General features: G+C 42.0%; 2 long non-coding RNA genes across 2 annotated transcripts; one reads left to right on the top strand and one right to left on the bottom strand.

The window, feature by feature from the left end:
* Positions 1 to 15706: 15706 nt before the first annotated feature.
* Positions 15707 to 16454, bottom strand: LOC120747294. Its single transcript, XR_005699083.1, has 2 exons — positions 15913 to 16454; positions 15707 to 15818 (listed from the first exon to the last, which is right to left on the bottom strand). It is a non-coding gene; the product is annotated as an uncharacterized LOC120747294 (long non-coding RNA).
* Positions 16455 to 18306: 1852 nt separating this feature from the next.
* LOC120747291 lies at positions 18307 to 20674 on the top strand. The gene is made up of 5 exons (XR_005699082.1): positions 18307 to 18351; positions 18769 to 19000; positions 19088 to 19241; positions 19868 to 20008; positions 20436 to 20674. It is a non-coding gene; the product is annotated as an uncharacterized LOC120747291 (long non-coding RNA).
* Positions 20675 to 20743: the final 69 nt, after the last annotated feature.

The following is a 20743-nucleotide window of genomic DNA, read 5'->3' as shown; positions in this document are numbered from 1 at the left end:
TATAACCACTACAACAAATAAACACTGTCCTCACTGCTGTATTATAAAACCTTCTTCAGCACCCACTGAATATTAACAAGGTGGGAGTGGATAACCACGTGTTTTCACCAGTAGCGTTTCAATCACTGTGAATATGTTAACAGTGGACCAATGAGGGGGTTGTTCATATAATTACAACTTTGATCAGCACCTCTGAGGGCAGCATGGCTGGTAATCTGATAGGCCATTATGTTGTAATTAGCCTTTAGCACTCCTGAACTACTGTGGATGTAATGGAAGATGATTTTAATAGCTAATTTTAATCATTTAAAATGAATAATTGCAATAATTGTTGTGGACTTAGTCTGAAAAACACCACAAGGTCAGGGGCGGATTTAGAAGAGTGGTATGAGGTGGCCTGTGCCACCCTAAGATGATCTCTTGCTACCCCAGTTTTGCATATGACAGTGTTGTTTATTAAAATAAGATAACACTAACACTTTGAGCATAGTTACAGTTAAGAGTGAATATAAATTCTTAAACTGAATATATTGCCTCCACCATTACCAAATGGATCAGCACCATGGCAATTTCAGATTTCACACAGGTGGTTGGTTGTTACACTCTGGAAATGGAATGAAGGTGAGTGTTATTAACCTTCTGGGGTCCACAGACACGCTGCACCTCCAAATCACATGACTGATTTAAACTGACATAGCAACAAGCTGCAGCCACGCTGAGTCTGTGTTTCAGGCTGTGTTGAAAGTTCGGACTTGAAAGTATACACCAGTTCTTAAATTTTAATGACAGGCCACTAAACCCAGAGTTACGATAAAAAAAAAAGAAAATAATAAATATACAGATCATGTGTATGTATATATATATATATATATATATATATATATATATATATATATATATATATGACGTATAAGCCATGCTTTTTTCTAAATACTATCGTCAAGTTTTTTTTCGTGGGTTTTTTTGGGGGATTTTTTAAAGCATTTTCTAATGACAGTGCAAAAACAGTAAATAAAGAAAAAAAGTCACCTCTTTGCTATTGGTTGAAAAACGTACCACGTCGAGCAATTTTTAAAAAAAAACTCAACACTTGGGATTTGGTTGGTTAGGAAGAGGGGAAGGTTTTGGTAGTGATGGCAGCCAGACAGAGCGAGTGAGGGTTAGAGAGCAAGTTTTGAGATGTGGGAGATTTGTGATGTTTAGCGTGGAGTGTATACTTAGTGTGTTGTCTTGTGTAGCTAGTCTGTTGTGTAGTCATTGTTTTGTTTTGTGTGTCAGTGAGGGCAGAGGCTGACAACAAAATGAATGGACAAGAGTAAAGATGTTAGTATTGAGATTAAGAGCATAGAAAAGTGGTAGCGATGTACTGAATAGATTAGCAGCCAAACACCCAGCAAAGCAGGCAGATGAGATATTACAAATCTTCCCTCTTAGACTTACACATAAGCTTCATTTCTTCCAGTGTAAAAAAACTGGCAATTAAAAGCTATACATCTCCAACACTCAGAGTAAACATCCTCAGAAACCTTCACACCTGCATCAGTGCTCATGATTTTCCTTTCGTCACTGTGCCATAACAGCTGCCTCAGTTTTTTCTTGCATCAATGCTGAAACGTCTTTGGAGAATGTGTACTGTTGTAGTACTTCACTGTGACCACTGGAGGGCGGTGAGTGCCTAGATCAACTTATTGTGGAATAATAACTCAGAAGTAAGCTGATCAACTTTGCTAATCCTCTGATCACAGCTAATTATGTAAATAGTGGAAAAAAATACAAAAATGTGTTTTTTATGTGTGTGTCTGCAAGAATGCGTGTGAGTGCACACCATACTCTGTCTATGGACATATTTTCTGTGGCAATAGATCTGCTGATCGTCAAATGTGCACATTCTCTAAGTACCTTGAACTTATTATTTTATTAAAAGACTCTTTTATACTGCGTGAGATTTTATTTTTGCCTATTCTGGGTCAGTTCCAGAGGAAAGGCCAACTTTGACAGTTTTCTTCAAGCATAGGCAACCTGTCTTAAACCACTTCATGAACCCACACGCAGAACATCTATAAACACACAGTACACTTATAGTAAATTTACAAGTTTCAAGTGAGATCATGCTTTAGAGACAGCCTCATGAGCAAATAGATAGCCTACTTCCCAGGGTCCATTATTCTTCTCCTCAGTCATGCTTCTATGATTGGTGCAGATGCTCAAAGTGTGGGTTGCTGGTACAACAGAAATCCAGTTTGAAATTACTCACAAGTATGTACTGGTACATATTTGTAAATGAATGTATTCATTTATGTGAAAAGTTAATTGAAACATAGAAGTTGGCTAGTTTGTGATATAGCAGGTAGGTCACATTTTTGTCTTACCTCTTTGGATATAACCAGATAGCATTAGCAACAGCCAACAGCCTGTGATGTTTATGGGTTTTAATAACATTTTCAAGTAAATGTATGTACAAGTAAATGCATCACTTTCTGATAGATTTTGTTTAGAGTAATGATTTAAGATCATCATAAGTGCCTCATGAGAATTTCTGATTTTCAGAAAGAAGTGAGCCACAGTACTCCTGACTTTGGGAACGGGGAGCTTTAAGCAGCTATTGACCAAATAATGACACAGGTTTGGTTATTGCTATAATTTGGAACAGAGAAATGTGTGAATTTATAGGATTTTATTTATTTATTTATTGTTAGCTCATAATTTTTTAAAGATATCCCTGCACTCAGTAGCGGTTTTTGATACAGGTGACACGGGTGGTTGCCCAGGGTGGCATCGTGGTGGGGGCGGCATCACCATCGGCAAAAAAAAAAAAAAAGAATTGCTCGTACTCATGCTGCCCTGACGTCATGCCAGCGCATATTGGGAATGGCATAGGCACTGATCGGTTTTCTATCGCCCATTTGCTGGGAGTAAGGGCGCCCTCCGTTTGCGAGGTGCGCCTGCTGCTTGCGGCACAGGGAGGAGAGGGCGGGGCGGCGGGGGAATCTCTGGCTGGCTGGAGCAGCATCTAATAACCAACTCGCAAAATAAAACAAAATAAAAACAAACCAACAAACAGAAAAACACCAGACATCATGATACAGACTTATAATTTGCACCGATGTTTTTTTCGAAATACGTGAAAAGTGAGCGCGAGAGCCCTCGGTGCGCCTGCTTGCTGCTGAAGTCAGAGTAAACTTTATTGTCATCTCCGCTACATACAGTCCAGTATATAGAGACGAGATGATGAGGCTCCAGTTACAGCAGTGCAAGTAAACAAACAATATATATAAGAAGAGAAAGGAAATAAACATACACTTTAGGACCAGGGGTAAAGGGATCAATAACAATTAAAAATTTATAATTTACAGTTTGATGATTTAAAGTCTCACACACAACGCCCCCGTCGACAGGGTTGGGGGCGGCTGCTTCCAAATAGAGCACATTTCATTCATAATGATGTAAATCCAAGCCCATTATGTATTCATGATTTGAACCCTGGGTTGTGCGAAATCCCAGAAATGCACCTTAGACAAAGTGAATCTGTGAACTAAGGTGTAGGTCTGTTAGGTTATGTTGTAGTGATCCTCGGGTTCGGGGATGGGTGTTCATACTGGAGTGCAAAATCAAAACCAATGGAACATGGACAAGAAAAGTTCAAAGCCATCAGGTGCTCAGTTTAGAAAAAATAGAAAAGAAGAGGAGGAGAGGGAGAGGGAGTGTTCGCCCAGGGCGCCAAACAGGCTAGGACCGCCACTGCCTGCACTACACTCCCTTCACAGTAATCACAAAGCAGTCCGTTTTCTAGTTTCAGCTCTAACAGCAGCAGTTATGTATATAAAGTTTTTCCTTATCCTCACAATAAATTTTGACAACCAACGATTGTCCAGTCCAGTTAACTTGGACTGCTAGATTCACATTTGCTGATCAGTGGAAGCCTAACATTTAAAGAGACCACTCGGAAAAAGCTGTAAGGCCTCCGGGGGTCCCCGAACCATACTTTTATAACCTCACTCTGCCGACTGCAATAACACCCACGCCTCTGTGCTGCGGGAGTCTGCTGCTGCTGCCAGGGTTAGTCTTGTACTTTAGTAAGCGGCTGTGAGCGCACAACAGAGAAGAAAACTTGGGTAAACTTTGCAACTTGAGATGTGAAGACGCACAACAAGGAGCGAATAGTTCAGGTAAAAACTCAAACAAGGACTCGTAGGAACAGGAAAACAAATTGGATTGCCTGCTAATGTGCATATATTTATTTTCAGGATGCAAAGGATATTGTTTTGCATTCTGGGCCTACTTGTAAGTAGCTGGCACACCTTTGTGTTTATATGTTTTTCTCTTATTTCATTTTTTTCATCTTTTGACTGAGCTCATTTCTCCTCAAACAAACTGGCGCAAAAAAAGGTTTTACCTGAAGCGGTTCACTTGTTTTGAGAAGGTAAAGCAAATCAGAAACATTTTGTTACTCTAGAGGATTCATTTTGGTCGCTGTCACTTTTTGTCACTTGTCATTTTTTTGTGAGCAGTAATGAGTTACCAGTTAGCTCCATATGACACATTTTGTGTATCATTTAATTCCTGAAGTAAATAAATAGGTTTTCCCCAAAAGCTTTGATAATTTCAGAGAAATAAAGTGGACGGACTTCAGTGAAAGTGGCACAGCTGGCTGCTCAACACTTTTAATAATGTACAATTTATATAAATTAGTCATCAAAGGGGATAGTTAAAAAAAAAAAACAAGAGGAGGCTAGGCTGGCAGTGAGATTATGGAGGACCACGAGTGCCAAAATTATTTAACCAAACACATAATTAAATAATAAAAAAATGTCATTAAATAATTGAAAGTAAAATGTGTCATTAATTATTATGAGTTAATTAAATGTGATAAACATTAATTGGTTAAAATTCAAAGTAAGTAAAATATGCATAAACATATAAATGAAGTGAATTCATATTTTATCATTATTTATGTTTTGAATTAATTAATTATTTCAAACTTTAATTACCTACCCAATTAATTATTTAATGACATATTTGTTTAATTCATTTTGGCACTCCTTAGTGAACAGGTATTCGGTTAAATTTTGTTACAGTTTTTCTCGATTGCTTAAACACTATAACCAATCTTGTGAATCCAAATTTCAAAACCATAAAGCTAATTTCCAAAAAGCACACCCATTTCCCTGAGCTATAAACACTATGCCCCTGCTTTGCCACATGAATCAGATGTGGTGAACTGTTACTACAAAACTCTACACACAGATCTCTACGTTTGTCAGTACTGACACCATGCGGCTACTTAGAAAGCACTAGCAGTCAATAATGCTAACTCACATCAGCACAGCTTTAGCTCAATTAGCACACAATTAACAAAGTGGAAACACTAGGAGTCAAAATGTATCACACACCAATCAGAAACTTTGATGGATAGACAAAAGGGCCAAAGTCAGCTCAATGGATCCAAAGACATGCAAAGGAAGAGGTCGAGGAGGAGAAGGAGATCTAAGACACCAGGGAGGAGGTGGAGGAACATAACTGGCCATCAGGCTATTGTAAATGTCCTTGGTCAGAGTGGAGGGAATGTCGGTCTGTGCACATCTTTCTGCCTGCATACTCTTCCTTTCTAAACCCAACAGAGGAGTTATGGTGTACGACAGAGAACCTTATGTCTGTGTGCACCTCCTCCAGGTCATGGAAGACCTAGATATATCAGTAGATGCATGCCAGGAGTGGAGCAGGCATGCAAGAGGAATTTACCCCCGCTGCCTGGCTAGGGCCAATGTAGCCTGTGATGTAGATGAGATTCTCTGGCCTGACCCAGAACACAGACAGGAAGCGGATTAGGAGGTGGACTAATGTTTTTGGTGTGTGTTGTACTGTATGATCCATGAATAAAAATGTGCCACTGTATATACTGTACATTGGTTGCGTCTTTTGTGTTCATCATGTGAAAAGGTTTTTGAGGGGAAGAAACACAAGCAACTTAACTTGCCAGTTTTTACACCTTTAAAAAAGAGCTACATAAACACCTATGCTTGTCTTACAGGTTTGCTTTCACAGCTATAAAGTAGGTGAGGCTCTCCTTCTCTTCCTTCACCCGTGATTTACAGTTTTTTCTGATTGCTTAAGCACATTTTTTGTAACTATTGGCTAATTTTGCAAAACTCCTCACACAAATAAGAAAACCTGTCACCCAATCATCAAAACATTGTAGTTCTCTTGCAAAAGCAAACACAGCTAGATTAACTCTTCACACCTTCGTAAAAATGGTGTTTCCGTATCAAACAGTACACACAAGCCATCATCTACTAAGCACACAATGCGCCAACTGCACACTGATGGTATGAATACAAAACACATCTGGCTTTTGCTTTCTCTGTGCACAAGGTAGGCTATGTCAGTTTGAGCTCATACTTCTGTCATAGATCCATAAGCATAGAGGGATCCAAACTTCAAGTACTGGTGTTTATTCAAACACATCAAAACAAACACAAGTGTGTATTACCAAGTATAGGATTATTTGCAATCGCCATAATGACTATATGGGTTACTTGGTCTGCAGTGAACATGCTGCCTCTGCCCCCAGCATCTGGTCATCTAGCAATTCTGTACAGTAACAGCTTCAGTATTTTTACAGCAATGGTATTGGTGTGTTTCTCATTGGCATATGGCAGTGCTACAACTCTTTGTGCAAAGTGACTGTACTAACCGATTCTCATTTCAAGATGTCCTTATGGTACTTGTTACAGTGTAGCGGCTCGAGTTAGGCTGGACCCGTTGGCCAGCTTCCCTCAGGGTCATTCCACGGTTGATTACATGGTCCACTATTGTAGCTCTGATGTCATCAGCAATTCTATTTCTTACTCTTCTTACCCTTCCTCTCCCCCCTCCTCATCTGCCTCTCCCCCCTCCTCATCTTCCTATCCCCCCTCCTCGTCTTCCTCTTGCTCCTCCTTGTCCTTGTCGTCCTCTTCATCCTACTTCTTCACCTCCACGTCCTCTTCCTTGGCCTCCTCTACTTCTCACTCTTTCTGCTCCCTCCATTGTACTCCGCACACACAGCTTACCTGTATTATAGTGCTTAGGCTGACTGCAAAGTGAACTAATTATCTAAGAAAGTTTTCACATGTGAAAGTGTGCCAGACAGTTGGCAGATTAGTGTTAATGATAGCCATACATGTGTATACTTTTGCTAGGAGTGTGTTGGAAATTTGGTAATTGAGTGTTGTGCAGTGAATTGTGCCTACAGTTTTGCAAAGTGTGTGTTACAAAATTGCAAACTGAGTGCAAAGCAGTTTTTGTGCTTTTAGTTTTGCAAACTCAGTGAGTGGTTTTGCTATAAGTCTGAATAGTTTTAGAAATTGTGCTACAGGAATCACAGTTAGGGTTTAAGCATTCAGAAAAAACTGTAATATAAACTAGGAACTGCAGTCTTTTATGATAATGTGCGTGTGTGTGTGTGTGTGTGTGTGTGTTGTGTTTCACCCCAATGATAAATGATCATGAGTCAGCTGCTATTTTTGTCTGAAACTGCTTGTCAGTTAGTTAATTTTGAGCCTCTGATAACGTCGAACTGCAAAACCACTTAAATTAAAGCAGAAGGTCTCCACTTCAGTCCGAGGTACTATAGTCTTTTTTTTTTATTGTATCTGGAAAACAAACTAAAATAAATATAAGAATAAGAAGCCAGAGTGGGATGCAGGACAGCAGTACAGCTGAGTTTTCTGTTAAGCATTAACAGCATTAAAAACCCTAAAGTTGAGTTCTGGCAGGTGCATTCAACCTTGACCCTCCTCTGTGTGAACCGAAAGGCTCGGGAAATTATTATTATCATTATTTGGCTGGGGGATTCGTTCAAATGTTGAATGGAAAATTTCATTAGATGTCATTTGTGTGATAAACAAGTGGCCCTAATCCTCTTCCGTACAAGCATTTCTGGCCTGTTATCGCAAATATAATTGGTCATGTTGGCACTACTGATATTGTAACCATAATAATAATAATAACACTATGCCCTGGTCAGGATTTGGGCAGGGGGACGGACCATACAGTAGTGCAATTCATCCTGATCGGTGATTGGTCAAAAGTCTTATCAAACTTATCAAACATGTTTCTCTTTCTATAGACGATCACCATAGACTTTGCGCTACTCGACTTGACTTCTGCAAGCAGCCAAGCCAAGAGTCAATACTCTCATGGGGGTTACGATGGATGTAGCAAAGCAGAAATTGATAATAAAACTAACAAGGAGGCAAGGAAGCTAACCCTTTGCATAAGCTTGCAGGTGCTGCTGTAATTATGTTCACTGTGCTTACTGAATTTTCCTTAATTCCAAGATTACTCTGCAATACATCGTTTACAGTTGACTGTTATGGATGGTTGTTCATCTTCCCGAAATCAATACATTAAAAAAAGGTTACCTGATTTGTGATATTACAAGATTTTGTTACACATAACTTTTTTGAATTCTTTTGTTCAGTCTTTCCCCTTGTATGCAACTTGTATTACAAAAAAAGACTAAAACTATAACTGAAGCTAAGCATTTTCAAAAAAATAAAAACTAAATGAAAATCTCAAGTTGAAACTAAATAAAAACGAATGAAAACCTTGGTGTACATTGATAACTTCTTAACTCTTTATTTTGTCTTCTCATCTGCATAGCCATTTATAGACATGGAAGTTATATGAAAGTTATCTGTTTGACAGCAAGATAAACACATGCTAACATTCCCCTGTAATTTCTGTCACACCTCCTCAGTAGAACACAAAAAAGACCTTTCAGAACATGTTGGCCTTTGTTTTTTTCAATGAAGCACTAAACCTGTTTGGAAAGGAGTGCAGTGACAGTAGATGAGAAGACATATGCATAAAAGTTACCTATTAGACAGTAAGATAGTAAGAACATTTCCCTGTGTCATTTCTGCATTCTGGCCTCTTTGAATTGATAAACTAGGTAGAATACAACACAAACCTGTCAGATCATTTCAAATTTTTTTGAATACGGGTTAATGTGTTTGGAAAGGACTGTAGATAAGAAGATATATGTATAAAAGTAATCTCTTAGAAAGGGAAAGAAATAAATGCAAAAAATTTCCTTGTGTCATTTCTGTCACACCTTCTCTCTTTCCCTGTATCAGAGCTGAGCAAAGGCTGAATTGCTTTCTGGCCTGTTTGAATTGATAAACTAGGCGGAAGATCCTGTAGTGTTTGAGCTTTTTTGGATACAGGGGTAAATATGTTTGGAAAAGTGTAAATGACATACAGTAAATGGCTAAAATCATCTTGTTGATTTCTCATATCATTAAGGGTTAATTGAAATAAGGTTAAATGTGCTATATAAAGTTGGGCACTAAGTTTAAAACATTTATAGAATGAATGTCAACTTAAAAAAAAGAATTTAAGTAACAAAGGAACTATATCTCATTTACCAAACATACTATAATTAAATTATAATTAATTTAAACCCTTTTAAACTTTATAAAATGTTTCATAAAGAGTTCACTCGTAGTTTAAAAATGTTTCTCTACAGTCATAATGGGCATGAATGTCATGGTAATTTGAGTCAATTTCTTTGAACTAGAGCAGGGCGATATGACCAAAAATATTTATCACGATATACATTTGAAAATTTGTGATAACGATATAACTGACGATATAATTGACGATATAATTGACAATAGACAAAATACTTTACAACTCCACAACTTTATTAGTGCAAAAAATCAATGTATTTTTGCTACGGGGGAGCTGTTAAGAGAGCCTCCGCACAAAAAAAGAATAAAAGTTCTAGTAGGGACCAGCAACAAACCACCGCGCACACACTGCAATGGGTTACACCAAAATTTATTTGTTCTTCCTCTAGGCGAACTACCGGCTGAAGACAACTCCGGCCAGGGATCCGAAACCCAAAGACCACCACGGTCCGAGTCCTTCGCCTGGTTACAAAACAGGGGAGAGAGGGTCACTGCACGAACATGCAACCAACACGGATCAATCCTGCAGCTCTCTCAAACAGGTTTGCCACCCACCTGTTTAGACTTTAGCTTCGTTCCAGGCTGGGTCTCCACATCACCTCCCGGCAGTTAGACTTCCCAGAACTGGTCCGATTTTTCTTATTGGGGCACAGGAGGTCTCCAGTCTAGTGCTCGTTTTCCTCTTTTCCAACACGTCCTCTCTTTTCCAGCACGTCCTCTCTTTTCCAGCACGTCCTCTCACAACTCCTTAGGAATGCGTCCTCCTTTCCATGTCCTCCGTTTCGTTAAAAGCAAAACCAGGCCAGGCAAAATAAAATCCTTTCCATTAAAAATGTGCACACTTTGTCCTCGATCTCCGGGGCTCTCTTACTTCACCGAAGTCCTACTAAAAACCAACAACAACCACTTCCTGCTTCCTCTCCCCTTTATAAAGAGGAACTCCAATCGGCCGCTCCCTGCATTCAACTCCGCCTCACTGGCAGCTGGGCTAGAGTAAAATCTCCCCTCCCACATAGGCACAACAACCGTAAATAAACACAAAAACATGCGATTAATCCAAAACAAACTCAAAAACAAAACCAACAAAACTTAGGGGGGGGGGTGTTCTCTCCGTCCTTTCCCACCATGCTATACTCCGTAACACCCACCCCAACTTTTTCTTAGCCCGTCCTCGGGCACTCTACTAAGTATATCGAGGTGGGGGCTTCCCGAGATTTTCACGGGCAGATCTCCTTAAACCCTCCTGAGTTGCAGGGGCGGACTTGTTGGAGGACGGATAGTGATCTGGCCCTGGCATCTGCTGTGCCATACTCCATAGGAGTAACCACTGGTCTGAGGCTGTCACTATATCATGCGCAGCCACCATTCCTGGTTCTAGGGCGCCACCTCCTGTTTTATCATTGACGGAAGGCAAGAAAGTACATATGCGCAGGCGATTACGATGTACCACTCTAACAGGCCCATCTTTGCCTTCTGGCCGAATTCTGTAGACTGGGTTCATAGGGTTAGGCTGGCCAACTATAATTTGGATCTCTTCCTCCCAGTGTGCTGCCAGTTTACCCTGTCCGTCCCTTCTTGTCGTATGGACTAGGACCCTTTCTCCCGGGAGCAATGGTGCTGCCCTAGCCCCAACATCATACCTGTCCTTCATCCGGCCTGCAGCCTTCTGGCTGCTCTTTTCCACCATCTGGTATGCCAGCCTCAAGCGCTCATGATGTCTCCTAACCCATTCCTGCGTCGTGGTTGACTCCATGGGTCTCTTCGTCCCCATGAACAGCTCGCCTGGCAGACGAGCATTCCATCCAAACATCAGGTAATGGGGGGTGTAACCTGTAGATGCATGGACAGAGTTATTATAAGCCTGGAGCAGTTTGGGCAAACATTGTACCCACCGAGTCCGCCTCTCTTCCTCTAGGGTGGACAGCATATTTATTAATGTCTGATTGAAATGTTCACAGGCCCCATTTCCCTGAGGGTGATAGGCAGTAGTTCGACTTTTCCGACAATTATAATACTGACAGAGCTCCTTTATGAGGGCGGACTCGAAATTAGCACCTTGATCCGAGTGCAGTTGTTCTGGGCATCCAATTGGCTGAATAATATGTTTCAACAACATCTTCGCTGTGGTTGCAGCGGTCTGGTCCCTGGTAGGTATTGCCCAAGCATACTTTGTAAACAAATCAGTGGCGACCAAAATATACTGGTATGAGTCTGCCGGTCTACCTAATGTCAGGAAATCAACTGCCACGGTTTGGAGAGGTGCGTGTGTAAGAACAGGACTAAGTGGGGCCTGACCGTCACCACGACCTTTATGACGTACACACTGTTCACAGGATGTTGTCCAGTTCCGCACTCTCTTCTCCATTTGAAGCCAATAAAAACTACGGCGCAGCATCGACAGTGTCTTTGCCACCCCCAAATGACCATTCCTTTCATGGAAAGCCTTCCATGTTGGTTGCTGTTCCTCCAAAGGAACAAGGATTTGGTAGTACGCCTCACAGGTGTTGGAATCCACCCCCCTGCGGACCAGAACACCCTCCAACAACTCCAGCCGTGACCATTGTTTCATGTAGTTTAAGACTACAGTAGGCTCCTGGCGTCTTTCCTCCCCAGATGGCATCCTTCCTCGGGCCATGTAGTGTCTCACTCTATGCAGCGTGGGGTCCTGCTCCTGTAAACCTTGCCAGCATCCTGGGTCCCAATCGATGTGCACAGCCTGAACCCATGCTTTTTCGTCCACCCTCTGTGGAGGCACCAAATCCTGGGGCTGCACCTGCAATGGCATTCTAGACAGAACATCAGCATTCACATTTTCCTGGCCAGGCCGATACTTAATATCAAATTGATAATTTGCGAGCTGGGCCACCCACCGTTGTTCCACTGCGCCCACTTTTGCAGTCGATAAATGGACCAATGGATTATTATCAGTATAGACTGTGAACAGAGACCCCCATAGATAATCTTTAAATTTCTCAGTCACCGCCCACTTCAAAGCGAGCAGCTCCAGCTTAAAGGAGCTATAGTTTGCATCATCCCTTTCGGCGGGTGCTAAGCTTCTGCTAGCATAGGCTATCACACATTCCTTCCCATCTTGTACTTGAGACAGTACTGCCACTTTACTGGCATCCGTATACAGCCGGAAGGGTAATCTGAAGTCAGCAAAAGCTAAAATAGGAGCCTCTAGCAGTTTCTGCTTCAGAAGATCAAAGGACTGCTGACAATCCTCATCCCAATTTATGGGGATATTCTGTTTTTTATTCTTCGGTACTCCCACCAGCAGCGAGTTAAGAGGCCTAGCAACACCCGCAAATCCTGCAATGAACCGCCGATAATAACCAGCAAAGCCCAAGAAGGAACGCACCTGATGAATAGTCTGCGGGGCCGGCCACTTCTGTACAGCGGCAATCTTATCAGGGTCCGGAGCCACACCCTCACTGTTCACCAGGTGACCCAGGAACTTCACCTGTTGCTGGAAAAGAACACATTTATCAGGTCGCAACTTCAACCCATAGCCCTTCAATCTTGCAAACACTGCCTGCAGATGTTCTAGGTGGCTGTCAAAATCCGGTGAATATACTATCACATCATCCAAATATACAAAAGCGGACTCTGTGATTTGACTTCCCAAACAACTCTGCATCAACCTTTGAAATGTTGCTGGAGCATTACACAATCCAAAAGGCATTCTTTCGAACTCATACAAGCCAAAAGGAGTACAAAATGCAGTTTTTTCCCTGTCAGCTTCAGAAACTTTCACCTGCCAATACCCACTTGCTAGATCGAGGGTGGAGTAGTACTTTGATTTAGTCAGCATCGTCAAGGTCTCTTCAATTCTAGGTAATGGATGGGCGTCTTTATGTGTCACTGCATTCAGCTTGCGGTAATCCACACAAAACCTCAATTCCCCATTCTTTTTCCTTACTAGGACAATGGGTGCTGCCCAGGGACTTGTACTCTCTCGCACCACCCCTGATCGGATCATATTATTCAGCAATTCTCGCACTTCCTGATACATTTTAGGGGGATTGGCCTATACCGCTCTCTAATAGGAGGTGCCATACCTGTCGGAATAGAGTGCGTAATTACATCTGTGTGGCCATAATCCTCTTCGTCAGGCAGCAAACACATCACCCCACTTCCTCAAGAGACCATTTAACTTTTCCTGCTCCTCCGTGGATAGATTCGACCGCCCTTGTGTCATAACTTCAATGTGAGGAGCTTTACCAGATGATTCCGAGCTCACCTGGGATACGCCCACTTCAACAATGCCTGGCCTGGTTTGCTCAAACGTGACTTCAAAAGGCTCCTGAATGTCGACATTTTCCGTGGAGAATGTAGCCAGGGCCTCATAACGTCGTAACGTAATAGGAAAAGGATTAAGGTTCCTTACTTTGATGGGGACCCGGCCTCTATAGACAGTTCCTAGCGATCGAGCAACGGCAACTGTACTAGGCCCTTCCAATGGCTCCACCAAAATACATTGTCCTTTCCTCAGTGTCTGTGGGGCCCTAGCCCAAATCACCTGCTCACTGTGCTCAGGGATCCTCACCGGGTGGCGGTAAGCGGGTCGCAGGGTCCCTACTTGTGATACGGGGACCGCTGCCTGAATTCTTTGACAGTCCTGAAAAGCAGATGCCCACGCTTGTTGAGTGTCTACAGTCGAGCCAACCGGCCAGGTCTGGGTCTGTGTCTGAGGTTTCAAAAAAAACACATCCCAACATGGAACGATGATGTTCATACCTAATATAGGTAAGGCATTAGAATTATTGGGGTCATCCTTTGAAATCACAATTCCCATATCTTTCAAGGTAATGTCTCCCACCTGTACTTCAGCTAACACATAGCCCACGTAAGGAATAGCCAATCCATTCGCGGCCTTCAGCTTTAGCCAGTTAAGATCACTCTCTTTCCCCGGCTCCTGTTCACCAAACAATCTCCTAAAACAGGCTTGTGGCATTAATGTTACATTGGACCCAGTATCCAGCAAAAATGTCACTTCTTTACCATCAACGAATACTTCTACTTGACGGCATGCCCCTAAAAATTGAGGGTGGTTTAACTGGGTTGGACCACTATCATCCTTTCCAATCACCTGGCCCATAGCGACTGGATTTACTCGTTTAAAGCCATCTGAGATGAAGTGCCCCGACACTCTCTTGCCATGTGTCCACTAACTCCACACCTACTACAAATAGGCTGCCCTTGCTCATCCCACTTGTGCCGTGGTCGCTCCACCAACCGTGGAGTTTGCTTTGTCGCCGGGGGTGGCTCAGACACTTCAGCACCTCCCCTATATTGAGGGGAACTAAGGTTCCGCCTTTCTCGCTCACCTCTAGGAGCTGCAAACGTCCGTGGCGTTGGTGCTGGTCGGACAAATTCCCTCAGCTCCTCCTGAAGGGTATTTTTAAGATCCATAATTTGCTCCTTCATTTCTGCGAGGATCTCCACTTTGAATTTATCTTTCCAATTCAAAGTATCCTGCCACTTTAAATCCCCTCTTACCACAGCACAAGCGGAGTCCTCATGTACGCCATGCAGCGCATCCGCTTCCAATTGCAGAGCCTCCTTACGCACCTGTTCAAATGAGAGGTTAGGATCGTGCCTTAATAAACGCCGCAGATCACGCTGTATCTCACCCTCCCTAAGACCCAAGACAAACTGATCACGCAGATGCAGGTCGGCCCGCCGAAGATCTTGTGGCTCTTTTGTCTGCAGGCGATGGCCCAACTCCCTTAAGCGTAAGGTAAACTTTCTAATAGGCTCTTCTGTCCTTTGTCTACATTCATAAAACATGGCACGCAGGGTACCCACAGCTGTTTTGTCCCCATACAGTTCTTTAAGCTGAAGAAAGATCTTATCTGGCGTATCCCGCTCCGCTTGTTCCAGAATAAGAATTTCACGTCGTGATTCTCCTCCTAATGCACTCAATACAAAATCACATTGCTGTTCTATCGACCACTTTTGAGCACGGAGCATTGCGCTAATTTGACTCTCCCAATCTTCATAACTCGTATTAAGCCCACAAAATTTTGGTAACCCAGGGCGCACCAATAAAAAATGGTGACACCATATTCCTGGTTTCAGATAACTCATCCGCCATATTAATCAGTCTAAGGCAGGTAGGTTTGTATACTGGTCACAAATCCTATCGACAAACGCCAAATGTTACGAGAGGGCTGTTAAGAGAGCCTCCGTACAAAAAAAGAATAGGAGTTCTAGTAGGGACCAGCAACAAACCACCACGCACACACTGCAATGGGTTACACAAAATTTATTTGTTCTTCCTCTAGGCAAACTACCGGCTGAAGACAACTCCGGCCAGGGATCCGAAGCCCAAATACCACCACGGTCCGCGTCCTTCGCCTAGTTTACAAAACAGGGGAGAGAGGGTCACTGCACGAACATGCAACCAACACGGATCAATCCTGCAGCTCCCTCAAACAGGTTTGCCACCCACCTGTTTAGACTTTAACTTCGTTCCAGGCTGGGTCTCCACATCTCCTCCCGGCAGTTAGACTTCCCAGAACTGGTCCGATTTTTCTTATTGGGGCACAGGAGGTCTCCAGTCTAGTGCTCGTTTTCCTCTTTTCCAACACGTCCTCTCTTTTCCAACACGTCCTCTCTTTTCCAGCACGTCCTCTCTCAGCTCCATAGAAATGCGTCCTCCTTTCCACGTCCTCCGTTTCGTTAAAAGCAAAACCAGGCCAGGCAAAATAAAATCCTTTCCATTAAAAATGTGCACACTTTGTCCTCGATCTCCGGGGCTCTCTTACTTCACCGAAGTCCGACTAAAAACAACAACCCCACTTCCTGCTTCCTCTCCCCTTTATAAAGAGGAACTCCAATCGGCCGCTCCCTGTATTCAACTCCGCCTCACTGGCAGCTGGGCTAGAGTAAAATCTCCCCTCCCACATAGGCACAACAACCGTAAGTAAACACGAAAACATGCAATAAATCCAAAACAAACTCAAAAAACAAAACCAACAAAACTTAAGGGGGGGGGGGGGTTCTCTCCGTCCCTTCCCACCGTGCTATACTCCGTAACACACACACACACACTAGGGGTGCAACGATATTCGTATCGATATTGAACCGTTCGATACAGTGCTTTCGGTTCGGTACGCATATGTATCGAACAATACAACATTTGTAATTTATTTCATCAACTTTCCTTCTGACGATGCTGTCTGTGTTGAGCGCTCAGTGAATCTGTGTTCGACTACTCCGCCTAGGCTGCACTGTCCAGCGCAGATCCACTGAGCGTTCAACACAGACAGCATAGTCAGAAGGAAGAGCGCAGGGCAAGCTAGCGAGACAGAAGTTAAGCTCTCCTTGCAACAGGCAAATTGAACCTCCCCCACCCTCATTCAGATCTGGCGTTTGGAATTATTTTGGTTTTCATGTGACGTATGACCCTGAAGGTAAGCGAGTCATGGACTAAAGTAAAACAGTATGTTGGATGTGCCATGCAATGCTCAATTACATTGGTGTGAACTAGTGTGTTAGCGCAATTAGCTCGTTAACGTGTTGGCCGTCTTGCCCCATGCACGGAGCGATCGGCGGAGATTTGCCGTGTTGTGGCGTTAAGGTCATTTCAACGAGATTAACCTGAAAGCACTAGTGGGAACACAACGAATATGACTGCACATTTACGCCGACATCATCCTAGTGCAAAGACAAGTGGAAGCAGACAAAAAAAAGCAAGCATGCTACTAACTTTAGCCGAGTCATTTAGACAGCTGTTAGCACATGATTCTCCTTATGCTGCTGAGAATATAGCCCAGAAGAAGCGGATAGTATAGCTTTTATTTTGGAAAGAGCCATTTCTCTGTAATAAACTCTCTTTTCCAAAGATGAGTGATTCCTCAATCAGATACAGGGCTTGCAATATCGCTAGCCCGACGTCCCGGAGCTAGCGATTTTTTCAGTCGGGCTACCAAAATCTATCTCTTCCCTGCCCGTCGGGCTATTGTAGGAAAAATATATGTCAATGCTTTTGCATTCTTTCAGAAATGTAGCTGGGTAATTATGTCATTGGCATTGGTGAGCCACTGTCAATATGTGACATATTGAAGTCGCGTTTGAATTTGCGCTTGTTTTTTTGCTTTCACTTTGCAATCGTGCGAACTGTGTATAGAGAGCGACAGCACTGATCTGTGAGTGATGATAATTTGTGCACCAATTCCTCTGACATCGTCTTATTAATCGTTAGCTTACTATGCAAACATGACAAGTGAAATCTCCCGCAGCAAGCTTAAACATGTGAGAGGTTGATCGCGCAGAGAATCGCTGAGCTTATGTGAGTGAGCGTGTAAAAGCATTTCAGTTCTGCTGAGCCAAATAAGACAGGTCAGGGTGAAGAAGTGACAGCCAAAGAAAAGCTTACCACAAAACGGAGAAGTTATGACAAATCAGACTATAAGGCAAAAAGAAAGTGCAGCTTTATGGTTTCATGGACAAAAGAATTTCTGTGGCTGCGATATGATGAGCTAAATAACCAGGGCTGCACATAAGTGGTCCGCAGGTGCGCATTCGCTGTCAAAATAAAAAACACGCACAAGGGTTAGGGTTAAATTTAAAAACTGTACCTTTGAGTTAAAATATATATTTATAATTTTAATAAATGCCAAATTAAAAAGGCATGAACATTTTTTTGTATCGAAAAAATATCGAACCGTGACACCAAAGTATCGAACCGAACCGAACCGTGAATTTTGTGTATCGTTGCACCCCTAGTATATATATGTGTGTGTATATATATATGTATGTGTGTGTGTGTGTGTATATATACACACACACACACACACACACACACACACACACACATACATACATACATACATACATACACATATAAGCTGGTTTTCTTCCAGGATGCCATTGAACATGTCTCCAGGTGAGTGAATTTAACTTGTTTTTGTGTAGTTTCTTAACAGGTAGTTGAGTTATTTTAGCTGTAGTTGGGACAAACTGAGTCACCCAAAGGCAGTAGCAATACGAGTGATTGTGTTTTATTGGTTTTTAAAATAGAACATGCAATGCCTGTGATATGGACTGTAAGGATCATTTATCCATAATAATAATAATTACATGTCTAATTAGCAGACATACCTTCCACATAAGTAAAATGCAGGCACTCTTTCTTATTTTAACGTCAGTAATAAAATTTAACTGCACATCTTCTGATTTTTTTTTTTTAAAGGTAGTGTCATATCAAGTGATTTGATCTGATTATAGCTAGCAGTACATTTTCTAAATGACACGATGCATGTGCCATATGGAACGAAATAATCTTTTTTTTTTTTTTTTTTAGGATTGCTCGTATAATTCGCCAGGAGCGAGGCAATGCCTTGTTAGTCGGGGTGGGAGGTACAGGCAAGCAGTCACTCACTCGCTTGGCAGCCCACATGTGTGGGTGCCGCTGCTTTGAGATTGAGTTGAGCGGAGGGTATAACTATGACAGCTTCCATGAAGACTTGAGGAGGCTCTACAAGATGGCTGGTGTGGAGGGCAAAGATATGGTGCTCCTCTTTACAGATACTCAGGTATTGCAAAAAGATTGAGCCACAAAAATACTTACAGTATTTAAGTTTCTGTGTACTTACTGTGTTTAACTATTAAATCTGTTGTAGATTGTAGTAGAAGAATTTTTGGAGGATTTAAACAACATGCTTAAACTCTGGTGAGGTGCCTAACCTCTTTGAAAAAGACGAGCTAGAACAAGTGCTTGCTGCTACCCACCCTAAAGCCAGAGAGGCTGGAATCAGTGAAGAGAGCAGGGATGAGGTATGTACGGTACTTATGTAAATACATAAGGTTTATAAAACATGTGTCATTTAAGCAGTAACTTTTAAATACAGCATATCTGCATTATTTGTCAGAAAATAAATGAATTAAAATTTTCTGTGAAAGTTAGGATAAAGTTACAGTTAGCAAAAATGAAAAATACAATCTCGACACAGAACTTTGTTTTGGATACGACCCAAAGTTTTTAACAAATTAGAATGTGGGACGAACGTGGAGTCATGAATGTTCATATCTTGAAAAGTGTTGTGGCTTTTCTTAAATGTAGGAAATCATTCTTTAACTACCAGATATAATCACTTAGTGTTTTCAGCGACAGTACATACATCTTCAACAAGATGAAAAAAATGAAATTAAACATTAATTTCTAATATGAGAGAAGGATGATGAAGGCTGACCTTTGAGTTGTTTAAAGAAGATAATAAACACCTAGCAAAGCATCTGAGATTCCCACTATGGGCTAAAATTTCCACAGACTGTATGAAAGCAGACAGTTAAAATCAGTGTCCCAGGCAAAAGGAAAGAACACATGAGAGCTGATGCTATTTGCCTGTTGTGCTCTTCTATGTGTGTGTGTCTTTTTTACGTGTCTGTGATGGTGCATTCAGGTGTTCCAGTTTTTCATCTCCCGTGTTCAAGAAAAACGACACATTGTGCTGTGTATGAGCCCTGTGGGCGATGCTTTCAGGTCCCGATGTCGCATGTTTCCTTCACTGGTTAACTGCTGCACTATTGACTGGTTTGTGCAGGTATACTGATATATATGAATCACTCAGTATATACGTCACTACCCTTGTCGATGGAATCACTCTTGTTCATGTAAAATATTTCTAATATAACCCTTTTTTTTAAAATTTACACCACCATCCCTTTAGATTGAATTCTTTTTCATAATCTATAGCTTTAAGGTAATCCTATTCATGTCCCTTTTTTTTATAGAAAAAAAATAGTTTCATCATCGTCATGGAAGTTGTAGTTTATATTTTTTAAGCTTCTTTTGAACTTATTACTTTAAAAAAAACTTTTTACAATTTCTATTTTTAAATAAATGTTTTATGTCCATCTGCTGAATAACTGTTCAGTTGACAGGAGCTAAAGGTCAAAGCTACAAATCGTTGTCCTCGCTGCTAACTTTATGTCACTTTCCTCTCTTTCGCTGTAGGTTCTGGTGCTCAGTGGCCCCGGGAGGCGCTGCTCTCTGTCTCTGAGGCCTTTTTTCCAGAATGTGGACTTTGGCAATGAGAAGCTGAAACAGAACATCTCTGCGATGTGTGTCGAGATACACGTTAGTGTCACTGAAATGGCTGAGCGCTTCTACTTAGAGCTGCGACGCCGGTACTACACCACACCTACCTCCTATCTAGAGCTTATCAACCTCTACCTCAGCATGCTTTGCAACAAGAGACAGCAGTTAGTTCTGGTATGTCAACACAATTATGGGCGATTTTTCACATATGATGTTGATGATGAATTGTTACCTGATA

Source organism: Simochromis diagramma, unplaced genomic scaffold (genome assembly GCF_900408965.1).
Source record: "Simochromis diagramma unplaced genomic scaffold, fSimDia1.1 OVJJ01000321.1, whole genome shotgun sequence".
NCBI lineage: Eukaryota > Metazoa > Chordata > Actinopteri > Cichliformes > Cichlidae > Simochromis > Simochromis diagramma.
The sequence above is the reverse complement of the archived record's forward strand: the minus strand, read 5'-3'. Positions and strand labels throughout refer to the sequence as shown.